Below are 15,728 nucleotides of genomic sequence, written 5' to 3'. Positions count from 1 at the left end.
TGGATGCCAAGCCTGCAACATTCCATGATACTAATTCGATAGTGCTCCCTGTTATGTCTGCATCGGGGCTAGGGCCTGTACTGAGCTTCTCAATGCTTTGGATTACCCGAATTCCGGGGATCCTTGTTTTACACGGTGCAGTCTGATGTGTGTTTAGTGTTACTTCCCTTTCCTACCCCTCTACCTGCGAGTTTAAATTTGGCTGGGCAGTGATCGGGGCATTCTCATTACCTAGTTCCCCCCCCTGGAGTCAATCCACCTCACTGAGGTGTCTTACCCATTGCAATGGAGCATATCTATTATATAATGGAAGTGCCAATCCAGCCCCCTCCCTTAATGTCGCTATCTGCTGGTCATGTGACTCTCCCCTGCCTAGTATAGTAATCCAGGGGTCATTCCTTACCCCTACCACCCCCGCTCTGGACCTACTTGGCTTACCAAAACTGCCCCTGTCACCATTTTGGCCTTCAGGATTCGGTGTACAGTCTGGTTGAGTGTAAAAATATCTTAAATTCCGGGCTTGGACAGATGAACGTGAATTGATCCAGGGTCCCCAACAAACATGCTGCACCACCCTAGGGTCGTTAAAATTAACAACAATGCAGTCTCCTGCTGTATTTTTTATCCTGCCTCCTACCCAGTCAACTCTTCTTACTGAGAGAATTTTACACCTTATGTCTTGGGGAAGTGGTCTGTTTAAATGTAGCCAGTGCGTTGTTTTGTTTTTAAGTTGCTCATAAGATTCGGTTTTACCATCCCTCAATTCTGGGACACCAATCAGAACGACCACATAGAGGGTACATTCGGGGGGTAAATCCAAGTGAGGCTGAAAATCCTTCATCCCATGCTTATCCCTGGCGCTGACCTTGCCATGGGATATGCCCTGTACATTTGGCGGTACTATGGATCCTCTACCTGCTAAACCTCCCCTTAAATTATCTGGTCCCATTAGATGGACAACCGGGCCCATTGGTGGTGCTATTCCCACAATGGGGCAGGCAACAGGATCCCTACCTCCCTCCCCTCCACGACCCCCAGTTGCTACTTCCTTTTCAATGCGTCCATGTGTAGGCATTATCACTCCTTCCAATTTCTCGAGTCTATTATCGATAAGTAACAGTTTGTCCATTAGTGACCCCAATAGTGATGAAACTGATAGAGATCGCAGGTCACCCGACCAAATAATTTTATCATATACGTTTCGGGCCCATAAATTTCAATTCACTATATACCTTAATCAGGTGACCTTACAACTCTACTACCAGTAACCCTGATTCCTTCCTATTTATTTCTAGTGTACCCGACTTACCAATCCACCGTTACAGGTACCCATGACCACAATGGATCAGGGAGCTAGCTGTAAAAGAAAAGCAGGCAAAATACCAATACCGACTTTTATTACCTCTGTATTCATCAAATAACCACAGACAAGTTTTAAAGGTTTATCTAGTTTTCAGGTTCGGAAAGTAAGCAATTCACAACCAAGAGACAATCAATGATCAAGATAACAAAGATCACATAACCATATAACAAGAATATAAGGGCAACCATTTATGAGTTATTAGAGGGTAAGAACATGAAAATATGCTAAGCAGATTTCAGGAATGGAATTCGAGTATGGATAACTATAAAGGGCAATTTATGCACGTACTAGGAATTTACTACTGAGAAATACTTCAGGGGTAGGGAGAGAACTTAGAAAAATTCTATACACCTATAGGAAAGGGAAAAAATGGAGCATGCTAAATTATAGCAACAATTTACTTAAAGTCAGAAACCACATCTATGATTCAAAACAGTATGGAGAGAATGTGCTCTAAAAGGTAGGGTAACATAGGAACATGCTAAGAAAAACAGCACTATCGTATTGAGCTTTCATTCAGTAGCTTTGCGAAAGCATGGAAATCAATTATGCAAAGGTATGTCTTTATTGAAGCAAAGACAGAAGATAGAAGGTGCAGTATAGAGTTTTTTTCCAGTATTCTATTTACCTAGAAAGGTGTGAAAACCAATCCTGGCCACGGATCAGTCAAGGACAGGAAATACCCCACGGAAGGACAGTCATCAATGGGACAGCAGGTGCAGAATGGACACCCCAGGACAGGACAGGAAAACCAGATTAGGATCAGGACAGGACCACCAAGGCACGACCAGCAGCCGCAGTTTGGAAGCAACGCCTGCGCTCCACCCTCTCTGCAGCTATCAGTCAGAACCCCGATTGGGTTAGCGAACTCCCCAGCAAAGTGCTCCGCCAGCACTTAAGGTTTAGTAAAACCTTTGAGTCTATGGTCAAATTCGGACAGAGTGCTCCGCAGCGCTCTGTAATTCAGTCACCTATTGAGTGCGTTGGGTCAGTGACAGGTCAGCTATTCAGACAAGTCGGACAATTTCTCTAGCTAAACCTAGGCTAGATATACTGTTTTCGGGTCAGTGTACCACCCCCCAATGTTGAAAAGTGTCAGAATCCCCAATTTTGATTGGTCCTCAAGTATGATAGGTTAGCACACCAATCAGAACAAACTTCTACAAGCTCATATTTGCATGTTATGGAACCGCCTAGCAGATTTGGGGTTCCCATGAGAGAATACACAGAATACAATAGAAAAATTTCATTGTAACAATTTCAGTACAGTCGACTCCATCTTGCTGGGTCAGAGGTTGCTTTCACAGGAGCATCTTGACTGTGGCTGCCAGCTGGCTGAGTTCCACTGCTCAAGGCTACCTTCTCCCTGCCTGCGCGACATGCGCAGTAGGGACTTTCAAGATGGTTCTCGTCTCATTCAGACCCCCCAATATCGCGGTACATGAAAAGTAAGCTAAAACAAATTAACACATAGAAATAAATGAATGTACTATATACCATGAGTAACCACTTTATACTTCTTACTATAAAAATATACTATGCGATTACGAATTAGTGCAACAGACAATAACACGAGAGCATCAGCGCAAGCTTCACCATGTGAGTATACAGACAGCCATTTAAGAGGCAAATACGCATGCGCACATTTTCCCACCAGAACTGCAACTACGTCACGTCACGTGAGTGTGACTAACGCATGCGCAGTAGAAAGTCCCCAAGCGGCGGCCATTTTAAGGACAAGGGTTATTCGTATTAGTAAAACACATAAGCAAGCATCACTAATATACACGCACATCCAAAATAAAAGAAAATTAGTAAGACACACAAGTTGAATTACTTTGTTACATGTTATTCGAGGTTCATGAATTCAAGCAAGTCACGTAATATGTGAAATCTTGCTTCATCAATCCCCTCTTTGATGATATTTACTATCATCACAACAAATGGAACCAGATGCCAACTTCTCTCACACTTTGTGCATCTCAATCTCTTCCAACAGGCGATTCAATTTCTCTTTCATATCTTTAGGGTGAGAGTTTTTCACCCTTTTGTAAATTTGATTATTCCTTTCTTCCAATTCAAGCTCATCCCCACTCCGTTTCACACCTCTTCTATTCATCGTGTACTTCTTTGTGTGTTTGCGACATTTGTAACAGACGAAAACGAGGAATATGATGAAACCTATCACTCCAATTGGCATCAGTACCTTAAACAATAAACCTTTACCTAAATTAGCAAACCAATGACCTACATTGGAGAGACCATCAGTAAGTCTCTTCCAGGCACTATCAACCTCCAGTGGTTTGAGTTCCTTTTCCAAATTGGTAATGTTCTTCACATATTTTTTAATTTGTACACTTTTGTCCGGTATGTAAGTGCAACAATGTTGCGCTTTCAACATCCGGCAGACTCCGCCCTCTTTTGCTAATAAGGTGTCAAGAGCAAGTCTGTTCTGTAAAACCATTGATCTGATCGCGACCATTTCGGCATTGACCAGCAGAAATCCATGAGCTGTGTCAGTAGACAACACATCCACTATTGTGGATAATTTGCAAATTCTGTGTGTGATCAGAACCACTCCCACTCCAGGTATCAGTGCACTAAAAATACTACCCATTATTTCACCTACGCTTTCTCTTTTACTACGCACTAAGCCATTAGTGTTTTCATTGCTTCCAGCAATTTCATTCACATGGTATATTTTCGGGAAGACAATGCCAAAGTAGCAGCTCCCATACCAGTGATCCGGCAATTTGAAATAAGCCTTGTTTCCACATATATAATAAATTCCGGGAAACACAGGTTCTGACCCATTTTTGAAACCCCAACCTCCAATTACCTTGTAATTGTGTTCACATTGACTGGAACCAATGAAAATGTTATTATAATAACTAGTCTTCTCGCGATGAAGACAGAGTTTCCCTTTCCTTTCAAATCCAGCAACAAAGCAGGGCCACTCCCACCATCTGAGGTGCTTTCCATGTTTTCAGCCCATTTAGGAGTTCCTTGTCTTTTGTCATTTGCCTTTCTTTGGAAACTCTCCCTTCTTTTCTCTGCCATGTTTAAAAAAAAAAATTCTTGCTCATGTAATGAACAGGTCAAGTTGTCCCTGTGTGCGTCATTTAGGTCTATGGTACCTACAGTCAGAAAGTATTCTCCCATATAATGTGTAACGTCACTTTTAGTATGTACAGGATTCAGGTTTCCACGTATTGGAAGTTCAGAAAATATCACGTCAGAGTTAGAGTAGTAGTACTGCAACGGTCCTCTTTTGTAAAATAAGCTTGCTAAAATACTACAGGAAATTCCATAAGTCAAAGGTAGGTGATGATAAGTCACGCCTTCAGCTACAGAAGTAGGTAGCTTCATGCAGACATAGCAATCTTCTATTTCCATAGTTTCTACATAATGCACTAACAGGTTTGCGAAAACATTTAAATGAGTCTGGTTCTTAACTCCGTGATAATGTAGTCCTTCCTCATCTGGTGCTTCTAAGTCTCGTTTTGTTTGTCTGAGTGCCTTTTCACGTCTTTCTACACTTCGTGTTGTCAGTTCTTCCGTATCAGTAGTCACAGTCTCTGTAGGGTCAATATTAGTATTTTTGCTTACCATATAAGGAATGAAAACTGTTAGTCCTATCCAAACTATTAACACTATAGCTACACTACATATACATATTTTGCAGCATGTTTTGCAACAACTGCGTCTAGGCCTTCCATTCACATTTGAATCAGACATTTTTGCTCAGAAGAAGTTTTCAACCCCTCTTTGTAACTTTGCACAGGTAGCTTACTCTGCGCAACTTCAGGTTAGTTCGTCTTCTTCTTACGCAGACTGATCAGCAATCGGTTCTCCGTCACTTTCGTCAGTTATATCAAGGTCCTCAAAATCCTCCAAAATTAAATATGTCCATTCAGGATCTTGGTATTTTTCGTTCAGTCTTTTTATTCGATCACTCCTTCGTTTGGAGCTTTCTCCAGTTTGCTCTGTAATACGAGGACTTTTCCTTCTTTCTGCAAGTTTCTCTTCTACTGTTTTTATTCTTAGTCTCAGTCGCTTAATATATCTTGGTTCGATATTTTTCTTTTTCTTGAGTCTTTTAGCTGGCACTGTGATTTGGCTTTCTTCTAATGCTCTTTTATTTTCGTTGGTTTGTGGCACTTCTACTTCTTTTTCTTCCTTTCCTGTCTGACTAGTTCCAGGTCTTATTTCTATTTCTTCTGCCTGGTTACTAAGCTGGCCTTGTTCAGGTGTATTCTGATTTTGAATTTCGAGTGTCTCTGTTTCTGTGTCCTGAACACGTTCTTCTAATCCTATCTGATCCTGTTCAAGCACTTCGATCCCTTGATTTTCTTCTGCTCGAACCTTTTCACTAGTTATAGTCTGTCCCTTTTCAATTTCAGGAGTTTGTGGAGGTGTGTCGATTACTTGCTCTGTCCCTGTCTGACCTTCTTCTTCCTCAGACTTGACGTGAATCTCAATAATCTGAGGATCTTCGCCTGTGCCTATCTCTTCCTCTCTATCCCACTCTCTGTCTGCTCGTGTTCGACTTCTTGTTCTGATGGGGTCGTCAGTCAGGTCGATTATAGGTATCCACTCATCTCGACTGGTGCTCGGTTGTTCGTCGTCAGCTACTTCAGGACCAACGTCTGCAGACCCCTCAGCTGGACAACCTTCAGCGTCAGTTTTCTTGTCTGGAAGCACCTTCTGTGTATGGCTGGCATGGATCCACTTTGGAACGCCGGCACACTTCACCGCTGTCGTGGTCACCAGTATCACCTGGCGTTTCTTTCCCCACCTCGGTGCCAGGCAACTTGAACGAGTATGTTTCTTGAGTACAACCCAGTCGCCAGGAACCAATTTGTGGACTGGAGTTGTTGGATTGGCGACGGCGTCTTCCCCAATCTGGCGAGAGATAGAACGCACTTGGTCACCCAGTTGCTTGCAGTACTCAAGTACTAAATCATCAGAAATGTTTAACAGTTTGTTTCCTGGTACCCATGCCTGTCTCATTACTCTTCCCATCAGTATTTCATGAGGGCTCAGGCCTGTTTTTCGGTCTGGAATACTTCTGAGTCCCATCAGAACAAGAGGCAAGGCATTTATCCAGTTCATGCCGGTAGATTCACACATCTTTCCTAATCTCGATTTTATAGTGCCATTTATCTGCTCCACCACTCCAGAAGCCTCTGGACGATATGCACAGTGCAGCTTTTGTGTGATCTTGAATGCTTTACAGAGCTGATCGATTACCTCATTCTGAAAATGTTTGCCTCTATCTGATTCAATTGTGACTGGCACCCCGAACCTAGGTATTAGTTCTCTTAGTAACAATTTGGCTACAGTTATAGCGTCATTCTTTTTGGCAGGGTAGGCTTCCACCCATTTCGAAAACAGGCAGACAATGACAAGGACATATCTCATTCCTTCACAACGAGGCAGTGTGATGAAGTCAACCTGCACTCTTACAAAGGGACCTCCTGATTTTCCAATTTTACCCATTTCAACTACTGTTCTTTTCCCAGCGTTGAACTGCTGACATGTCAAGCACCTCTGGCAGAGTGACTCTGCTACCTTCCTGAACTTTCGATTAAACCATGTCTGTTGGAAAACCAGAACCATGGCGTCCCTACCAGTGTGTGAATCTCCATGTATCAGTCTGGCCATAGAAGCAAGCAGATGTCTAGGCAACACAGGCATACCATTTGGGCCCACAATGACACCGTCCTCACTTCTCTGTCGACAACCAAGTTTCCTCCACTTTTCCTTTTCCTTTGATGGCACAGCATGCTGCCAATCTTTCAACTCTTCCCAGGTTGGCACCTCTTCAAACACCATAAGTTGGCAGCTGTTTCCAGGTCCCCCCAGTTTAATATTTACAGACATGCGACTTCTGGCACAATGTTTGGCCACCTCATCAGCGAATTGATTTCCCAAAGTTACATGATCAAAGCCAGATTTATGAGCCGCACATTTGACCACTGCCAATTCTTTTGGTAACTGGATTGCCTCCAGTAAGTCTTGTACAACTTTTCGATTTCTGATGGGAGTACCTGAAGAAGTCAGAAACTCCCTCTGTAGCCACAATTGGCCGAAGTCATGCATAACCCCATAACAGTACTGACTGTCAGTATATACTGTTATTCTTTTGTTTTTCCCAATTTTGCAGGCTCTTACCAATGCAATAAATTCGGCTACTTGTGCAGACTTCACTCCATATAAACAGAATGCCTCTTTAATGCTGTCTATAGAGACAACAGCATAAGCAGCACTTAGGCCTACAAGTTTGTGTCTCATGCATGAGCCATCCACGAAAAACTCCTCATCTTCCACAGACAAAGGCATTTCCTTAATGTCTGGACGTGGTTTAGTACTGAATTCTGTCAGGTCAATGCAGTCATGCTCGTCCTCTCCCTCGGCCTCTACAATCATTGAGTCAGGGAGCAGGGTAGCTGGATTCAGGATATTACACCGAGTAATGACTACATTTGCAGCACCCACGAGAATCCTCTCGTATTTAGTCAGCCGACTAGGGGTGAGATACTGGGTCTTAGTTCGGGTCAGCAAAATTACAACTGCATGTGGAACATACACAGTTACAGGATGTCCCATAACAATGGATTCACTCTGTTCTAAACTCGTGCAGGTTGCAGCTACTGCTCTCAGACACCCAGGTAATCCAGCAGCCACTGGATCCAAAGTGGCAGAAAAATATGCCACCGGGCGTTTAGTCAACCCATGCTCCTGAGTTAGGACTGACAGTGCACAATTATCTCGTGTATCACAAAACAGTGCAAATTCCTTGGAATAGTCAGGCATACCTAGAGCAGGGGCTGTACACAAACAATCTCGTAATTTAGTAAATGCTGTTAAGCTTTCATCATCCCATTCCACTGGGTCTTTTGCTCCTTTGTTTGTCATTTTTATCAAAGGCTTTGCCAGGACTGCGAATCCCACAATCCATTGCCTGCAGTAACCTACCACCCCAAGGAACATTCTGACTTCTTTCTGAGTACGGGGTAACTGCATTTTTTGAATTATTCTGACTCTCTCTGAGGTGACTTTTCTAATGCCTTTTTCTATCTGGTGCCCCAGATATTTCACTGACTTTGTACAGAACTGCAATTTGTCAGGGGATACTTTATGTCCTTTTTCACCTAGGTGATTCAGTAAAGCAACGGTGTCAATCACACAATCTCTATGACTTTTAGACGCCACCAAGAGGTCGTCTATATATTGAACCAAAACAGAGTTTCCAGGTAAAACTAAGGATTCAAGGCATTTTTTCAGAATCTGATTAAAGATCGAGGGGCTTTCTGTGTACCCTTGGGGGACACGATTCCAAACGTACACGTGACTGTCGAAAGCAAATGAGAAAAGAAATTTGCTGTCTGGATGCAATGGGATCGAAAAGAATGCGTGACACAAGTCAATCACAGTGAACCACTCAGCATCCCAGGGGATTTGATACAGGATTACTGCTGGGTTCGGGACAATAGGACAGCAAGGAACAACGATCTTGTTTACCTTTCTCAGGTCCTGCACTACCCTGTACTTGCCACTAGGTTTCTTGATTCCAATTATGGGTGAGTTACACGGGCTACTCATCACTTCTTGTATGATGTTCGCTTCTAGCAATCTTTTTATTTCAATGGCAACTCCTGCTCTCACTTCTACACTCATTTTGTAAGGCTTAGTATTGGGGTAAACTGCATTTTCTTTCATAGCTATTTGGATTGGGTCTACATTTGCCATTAATCCTACATCCTTTCCAGTAAAGTCCCATACTTCTGGTTTCACTGTCTTTTGGAGTTCTTCGGGTAAGTCTTGTATAGTCATTTGTTTAATTTCTGAGTCAGGTCTGATTAACATTAGTTTGTATATGCCATCTTCATCTGGGGTTTGAATTTCGACGCCCTTTGGTGAGCAAAAGATGGTGCAGTTCATTTTGCACAACAAATCACGTCCCAGTAAGTCTACTGGACTGGTATCACACACTACAAATCTATGCATTTCTTTGAAGTTCCCTATTGTGATCTCCATGGGCTCAGTAACTGGGGTACTAATCAATTGATTAGACACACCCACTACTTGGATTGCTTCTCCCGAGAGGGGTAGGTTTGGAACGTCCGCTGTTCTCACAGTAGAACGGGTAGCACCAGTGTCCAATAGAAAGGTGACATCATTTCCGTCAACCTTTCCTTCAATGTATGGCCCTGACTGGTCTACCGGCAAGGAGGCGCCAAATACGCACTCCTTGTCCTCCCCTCTCAGGCCCCGTCAGTATTGATCGTCACAGAAAAATGTGTCATTTAACAGGAACTGCGAAGTTGCTGCATTCCTATTCTCATTGCCTCCCCAGATTTCTATATCATCACCCTGTGGCGATTTTCCCTTATAATTTGGTTTTGGCGCTCGGGGCAATTGACTTGCCTTTACCTGATGCTGGGTCTTTCTTGATTTTTCATTCTGCGTCTGTGGAGTTAAATCAGGGGTTTGGGTATTATCATTCTGTAAATATGGACACTCGTCTCTCCAGTGCCCGATTTCTCCGCACTGGTGGCAGGGACATTTCTTTTTAGCTTCTTCTCTGCTCATTTTTACTTTGGGCTTCCCTCCACCCCCAGAGCCTTGATTTTGGGTATTCTTATTCATTTTATTCAATTGCTTTTCCTGTTGTTCTGCCAATTTCACATGTGCCCACATCACCTTTTCCTTCAAAGCCTTTCACTTTTCTGCCATCTCGTCCTCACAGTACTTTGCATACCGTAGGACCTCATCCATTTTTTTAGACTGCCAACAAATTTTATTATCTTTGATCCACTGGCAAATTTCAGGTCTTAAACCGTTTACAAACCTGTAAATGAAGTGGGTCATATCCTTCATCTCGATGTTATCTATACCACTGTATGTTTTAAACACCTGTAACAGTCTTTCATAAAAGGAGTGTACAGTCTCATCCCTTTCCTGCGTGGTTCTATCTATCTTTGTCCAATCAGTTTCCTTAGCAGGCACCTTTTGCTTCAAGTGTAATATGACCTGTTCGTATTTTTTCATTACCTCATCAGAAGGAGCTCCTGTTTTAGAGTCCCTCGGGTATTCCTCACTAGGCCAACCAATGGCAATCTTACATTCGGTCCATAAATCCACAGGAACCACTATGTCGAAAAACCCATCCAGGTCTTTCCATAGGCATTTTTGCACCTTTACAAACCTTTCCACTTGCCTGTACCAATCCACAGGTTTTTCTCGTAATTTTGGAAAGTCATTGGTAAAGGACACAATATCTTGTCTGGACCATGGAACGTGCACATATTTTCCACCTGGCACTTCGCGCATAGGGTATAACTGCTCTGGTTTGTCAGCTTCTTTTAGAACGAATTCAGGAGTCGCCTGTTTGGATCTAGCCTCATCTTTTTTCTTGGCCCATCTGGCTTTCTACTTTTCTACGTCTCCCCATTTTTGCAACACTGTCAATAATTCTTTGACCTGTGCCTTTTTCCCTGACACATTCAGGTTTTCCAGATCTTTGTCTGAGAAATCTGCTCTGTACGGCTTTTGCAATGGTTTTGATTTTGAAATATCTATTCCCATACTAGCTGCAGTGTCTGTCAACTTTTCATGGAGTACTCTGGCATTTCGGGTAAGACTCTTGCAGATGAACAGCAGCTCTTCTTCAGAGTATGTATTTAATCTGTCTAATCCTACGTTTCCTGCCATCAGTTCTTCTATTTCTACTCTCAGTTTGTAGAGATCTAAAGGTTTCGACTGTGGAGTTTGTTTTTCTAACTCTCGACTCCATCTTTCAATTTCTTCAGGAGTCACCAATGTGACACTCTTAGTACCCGAAGTCGATTCCATTTGAATCTCCCTCGTGTTGAAAGGATTATGTCTTTTCTGCATCCTTTTTCCTACATCCCTAATGGGCAGATCCATTAGCGAGACCTCAGATTCGCATTCACTGGTCTGGTCTTCTACGATATTAAGGGTTCTGGTCTCGGCTGTGCTATAACTGGGGTAATGACTGGAGTTTTTGGACTCCCTTGTCGGTCCCCATACAACAGAACCACTGGTCCGATAGTTACCGGGATTGTCAATGCTTCAGGATTTGTATTTAACTGGGAAATTTTCTGAATTATCTCAGTTCTCTGTTGAGCTAGAGCCTCTCGCTCTTTTTCCTGCAGTAGTCTATCCAGGCTTATTTCAGGTACTATTTGCGGAGTCAATGTTGGGGCAGTTGGGTGCGTCATATAAGGTCCTTCACCATAATTAGGTTTCGGGAACAAACTTCCTGTGCTTAAGGATCTTGGTTCTTCCGTATATGGAGGTTTTGAGAACGGATTCTCTGTATTTGGGGGTCTTGCCTCACCTTCATAGGGTGGTCGGGGACTGAAACCTCTCTCACCTAAGTATCTTGACTCCCCACTAAATGGTTGTCTTGAACAGGTATCTCTAGCACCTATGGGTCCTAGGCCCTCATTATAAGCAGGCATTTGGCAACTGTCTCTTGGGTTTACAGACCTCTTCCCTTCCGGACACGGAGGTTGTTGGGAAGTATTCCCTACACTAGAGGGTCTATTTCTTTCATTATAAGGAGGCGGACTTCTCATAAACAGGTCATCTAATAATTAATCATCCGACTCTCCAATGGGCATCCAATGTTTGCACTTTTCTGTTTTCTTCTCCCCCCCAGGAGGACCACCCACTGGCATCATTGGAAACAGTCCTTCTACAATCATATTCTGTCTCCACTGTTTCATCTTTTTATCTCGGGTCTCTTGTTTCAGTTTCGGATACCATTTTGTTAAACCTTTATCCATGCGGGGCTTGTCTCTCTCAAAAGCCTCAATCTCCCATTCCTCTAATGCTTCGTACTGCGTTAATCTAGGTCTGGGATGTAAATCATTCATTCGGGTTCTCAAATTAAATAGAATCCTGCCATTAAATGTACCGTCTAACGGAAAAGCCAAAATTCCGTCATCCTTGGTGTATTCCACCCAGTTTTCCAACCATACACACGAGTGGTACCCTTTATCAAACATCATGAAAGATGCGGGAGTATTCGGTGGCGGAATGACAACACCTTCTCGAGTTCTAATAGGTTTGTCTTTCTTGAAATAATTCTTCACTTTGTTTACAAGGGACAATTTTCTCTTATTTCCGTACATAATGTCTGTTTTATGACCTTTCCACTGATCGTTCTCAAACCCTAACAGTCTTGGATCGGGTCTAGTCGCAGGTCTATATGAATGCCACATATAACTTCCTACACGCGACTTTGTTTACAAAATCACTCCCAATCCGAGTGCGTGTTTTATTTTCGTGCGACCAATGAAGTGCACGGTTTCAAATAATTTCGACCAATGGGTGCGCGGCCTTTTCGCGAAACAGTTCTCACGCTTCGGCACTCACCCCTCCTTTACAATTCCAGCTCCGCTACACACCCGCTGCGTCTACCAATCCCAGCGCGGCACGGAGTGACGTCAGAGCAGCTTTGCAACTGACTCCCTCCTTCACAAGGTAACGGAAACTTTATTTCTTTCTAAAGTGCTAGTGCTTGGTTATTTAACAACGAATACACATTCGCCACTGTACTCAAGTGTCTAGACAGTAAAGATTTGTTTCACTGCAAGTAAACTACTTCCATTTATTTTTCACGCACTACGGATAGATCTCTTCTGCCTACCCTTCACTCAAGCATTAGGGAACCTGCTACTTCTTCGACTCATCCACTTCTTTTCGGGATATATACAGAGCCTAAAGTTTCACCAGCGAACCCCTTTGCTGTCACCCAAGCTCCGACGAACCTGCTACTCCTTCCGGTGTGACCCTCACTAGGTTTATATCACAATAGAAGTTTTGCCAGTGAAGTCGTTGCTACCATTTATTCAAGCATATATTCAGAAAACCCTAATCAGTGCTTCCAGTTCTGCCTAACCTGCACTAATTTTCCTTGAACCAGTGACCTCAAAGCAAGTGGATTCTCTTCACCACTCGCTATTCAATTCCCCGGGGATTCCCAACAAACACAAAACTTTTACTTACGAATGGATTAGTACATTTATCAATATAATAATGAGAAAAACAATTTAAAACATTTCATAATTTTTAAAGCAAATCATTTCACGTGAGTGATCAGTTCACACAAAATATTTGCCCCTTGTAGCAGCAATAAACTTTTCTTAGCAGCATCCAACTTATCTAGCTTAACTAGTCCTACCTAACTTTAACTAGTCCCTAACCATAGCTCTGCTACCTGAAAATTACTGATAGAGATCGCAGGTCACCCAACCAAATAATTTTATCATATACGTTTCGGGCCCATAAATTTCAATTCACTATATACCTTAATCAGGTGACCTTACAACTCTACTACCAGTAACCCTGATTCCTTCCTATTTATTTCTAGTGTACCCGACTTACCAATCCACCGTTACAGGTACCTATGACCACAATGGATCAGGGAGCTAGCTGTAAAAGAAAAGCAGGCAAAATACCAATACCGACTTTTATTACCTCTGTATTCATCAAATAACCACAGACAACTGAGAAGTTTTAAAGGTTTATCTAGTTTTCAGGTTCGGAAAGTAAGCAATTCACAGCCAAGAGACAATCAATGATCAAGATAACAAAGATCACATAACCATATAAGAAGAATATAAGGGCAACCATTTATGAGTTATTAGAGGGTAAGAACATGAAAATATGCTAAGCAGATTTCAGGAATGGAATTCGAGTATGGATAACTATAAAGGGCAATTTATGCACGTACTAGGAATTTACTACTGAGAAATACTTCAGGGGTAGGGAGAGAACTTAAAAAAATTCTATACACCTATAGGAAAGGGAAAAATGGAGCTTGCTAAATTATAGCAACAATTTACTTAAAGTCAGAAACCACATCTATGATTCAAAACAGTATGGAGAGAATGTGCTCTAAAAGGTAGGGTAACATAGGAACATGCTGAGAAAAACAGCACTAACGTATTGAGCTTTCATTCAGTAGCTTTGCGAAAGCATGGAAATCAATTATGCAAAGGTATGTCTTTATTGAAGCAAAGACAGAAGATAGAAGGTGCAGTATAGAGTTTTTTTTCAGTATTATATTTACCTAGAAAGGTGTGAAAACCAATCCTGGCCACGGATCAGTCAAGGACAGGAAATACCCCACGGAAGGACAGTCATCAATGGGACAGCAGGTGCAGAATGGACACCCCAGGACAGGACAGGAAAACCAGATTAGGATCAGGACAGGACCACCAAGGCACGACCAGCACCCGCAGTTTGGAAGCAACGCCTGCGCTCCACCCTCTCTGCAGCTATCAGTCAGAACCCCGATTGGGTTAGCGAACTCCCCAGCAAAGTGCTCCGCCAGCACTTAAGGTTTAGTAAAACCTTTGAGTCTATGGTCAAATTCGGACAGAGTGCTCCGCAGCGCTCTGTAATTCAGTCACCTATTGAGTGCGTTGGGTCAGTGACAGGTCAGCTATTCAGACAAGTCAGACAATTTCTCTAGCTAAACCTAGGCTAGATATACTGTTTTCGGGTCAGTGTACCACCCCCCAATGTTGCAAAGTGTCTGAATCCCCAATTTTGATTGGTCCTCAAGTAGGATAGGTTAGCACACCAATCAGAACAAACTTCTACAAGCTCATATTTGCATGTTATGGAACCGCCTAGCAGATTTGGGGTTCCCATGAGAGAATACACAGAATACAATAGAAAAATTTCATTGTAACAATTTCAGTACAGTCGACTCCATCTTGCTGGGTCAGAGGTTGCTTTCACAGGAGCATCTTGACTGTGGCTGCCAGCTGGCTGAGTTCCACTGCTCAAGGCTACCTTCTCCCTGCCTGCGTGACATGCGCAGTAGGGACTTTCAAGATGGTTCTCGTCTCATTCAGACCCCCCAATATCGCGGTACATGAAAAGTAAGCAAAAACAAATTAACACATAGAAATAAATGAATGTACTATATACCATGAGTAACCACTTTATACTTCTTACTTTAAAAATATACTATGCGATTACGAATTAGTGCAACAGACAATAACACAAGAGCATCAGCGCAAGCTTCACCATGTGAGTATACAGACAGCCATTTAAGAGGCAAATACGCATGCGCACATTTTCCCACCAGAACTGCAACTACGTCACGTCACGTGAGTGTGACTAACGCATGCGCAGTAGAAAGTCCCCAAGCGGCGGCCATTTTAAGGACAAGGGTTATTCGTATTAGTAAAACACATAAGCAAGCATCACTAATATACACGCACATCCAAAATAAAAGAAAATTAGTAAGACACACAAGTTGAATTACTTTGTTACATGTTATTCGAGGTTCATGAATTCAAGCAAGTCACGT

Source organism: Lissotriton helveticus, chromosome 8 (assembly GCF_964261635.1).
Source record: "Lissotriton helveticus chromosome 8, aLisHel1.1, whole genome shotgun sequence".
In the NCBI taxonomy this organism is placed as follows: Eukaryota; Metazoa; Chordata; class Amphibia; order Caudata; family Salamandridae; genus Lissotriton; species Lissotriton helveticus.
This window is presented reverse-complemented; position numbering follows the sequence as displayed.